This window comes from Echinops telfairi, unplaced genomic scaffold (genome assembly GCF_000313985.2).
Source record: "Echinops telfairi isolate 266 unplaced genomic scaffold, ASM31398v2 ScPeMD7_9;HRSCAF=40, whole genome shotgun sequence".
NCBI classification, from domain to species: domain Eukaryota; kingdom Metazoa; phylum Chordata; class Mammalia; order Afrosoricida; family Tenrecidae; genus Echinops; species Echinops telfairi.
Genome location: NW_022103906.1, coordinates 20141994 through 20144199, shown reverse-complemented (window position 1 = coordinate 20144199; position 2206 = coordinate 20141994).

Here is a 2206-nt window from a genome sequence, read left to right as displayed (position 1 = left end):
AAAACTAGCCATCGCAAACCCGATGGAGCGTAGTTTGCATCTGACACACACAAGGTGGCCGAGTTCACTGGTCGTGGTTACTCACAGAGCTCTTGTGACCTAAAGGAAGCAGCTGGTACTCCTTCTGCTTTACTGATAGAGAGCAACGGACACAGATACATTTGGGTGTTTGCCCCAAATCACACAGAATGCCTTGGCAAGTCAGCTTTCTACCCCTGGCTCCCAAACTGCTTCCCCTTATAGCAACAAAACGTACTCTCTGTTTTCCTGTATTCTCAATGCCCTCCACACCGTAATGCACTCTGCCTCCTACCACTCAGACCCAGTCCAAGATTTGGCTTCTGTCGGAAAAAATGGAACCGGCATGATGATGCTAGTCATACCGACTGACTTTTTGTACCACTTGTAGAGTCACGTCTCATTAATTTTAATTCTGTTGCTTGTTTTAAGGATCTATAGCAGTGGTTCTCAACCTTCCTAATGCCACCACCCTTTAAGATAGTTCCTCATGTTGTGGTGACTCCCATCCATAAAATTATTTCCGTTGTTACTTCGTAACTGTCATTTGGCTACTGTTGTGAATCTTAATGCAACTATCTGATATGCAGGATGTATTTTTATTGTTACAAATTGAACATAATTAAAGCATAGTGATTAATCACAAACAATGTGTAATTATATACTGTGAAATATTGACCTGTTTTCTGATGGTCTTAGACGATCCCTCAAACCGGGTCAACCGCTGATCTATATGGTGATAGATCCTTGGAGCTGAACCACTCATCTCAGGCTTTTGGTTCCACTATCTGTTTGTAAACTACAAAACAAACAAGCCTGTTTCTGTGGAGTCTGTTCCAACTGAGAAAAACCCTATAGGACAGAGTACGTGGTCTAAATAGAAAGCTTGATTCACAGTCTGACCTGGTGGAACGAACTCCAAATGCCCTCTCAGGAGACATTTTCATCTGTTCTGAAGTTGATGGACATCCAGAAAAGGTTTGTCATTAATTGGCATTTAACTTTTTTTGAAATGAGCAAACCACTTGTACACTTGAGTTTTCCCCATAGTGCTGCCCTTGTCAGCCATGTTAACAGTTTCTGAAACCTTTTTCCCCCCTGAGCAGGAAACAAGGTTTCACAGCTCCATACTGTTCTCTTAAATTGGCTGTCTCTAAAAACAAGGTTTGTAAGAAACTTTTTATGAAAAAATCCGCTGTGACCAGAGAGAACCTTCCCAGGAGATGCCACTGGGTGCACTAAATCAAAGCGAGTTCCTCCCCTATGTGGCAGTGAGTTCTGAGTTGAAGGAAGACAATGAGGCAGCTTCACATTCATTAATATGAATTATTTCTAAGCTATGTTTGAGTGAAAGTGAGATAAAAAGTGTATGTAAGATGAATATCATTATTTCAGCAGATATTTATGGCTAGCACACAATGTGACAGATACTATTCTGTGCACCCATTGCAATATACACCCCCCTGCCCCCCAAAAAGTGTATGCCTGTGTACATTTGTGAAAGTGCGAGATAATCTTTTTCCGTATACACAAAACAGTTCCATCGATTGTTCTTGGGAGGTAAACGGCTAAGTATCAGACATAGAAGGGGCAAGGTGTGCTTGCTTGCTTGTTTTTTAAATTGTGATAAATATATAGATTTGAAACATTTGCCATTTCAGTAATCTTCATAAATATAGTTCAGTGACATTAAATAAGTCGTTATATTGGTCATCAACATAAAGAGTTTTTTATTTCCAAGAATTTATTTGGCATATAACTCAGATAGCATACATTTCAGTAGGTCAGTCATATTCAAAAGAGTCGTGTGATCATCACCACAATTAACTTTAGGACATTTCTTCTCCCTTGTACTCATTGTTAGCTCCGTTAACCTCCAACCTCTCCCACCTTGGAAACCATTAATCTTGTTATTGTCTTCATAGGTTTTACTTATCCTGGAATTCATAAACAGAAGAACATATAAAAATCCAAACAAAAACAAACCCACAACCCAACAGCGTGACAGAACTAAACAGAAAAACCGCAATCTAAAAGAAAGCAGAAAATATTAAAACCTGGAACAGTATACGATGTTGGATCAAAAGGAAGATCCGAGGACAAGGGTGGCCCTCTTTAATCTAACTACGGCAGTGGTCCACCCTACAATGCACTCTGAGGACCAGGCCCTTCCCAGACTGCTCCATCG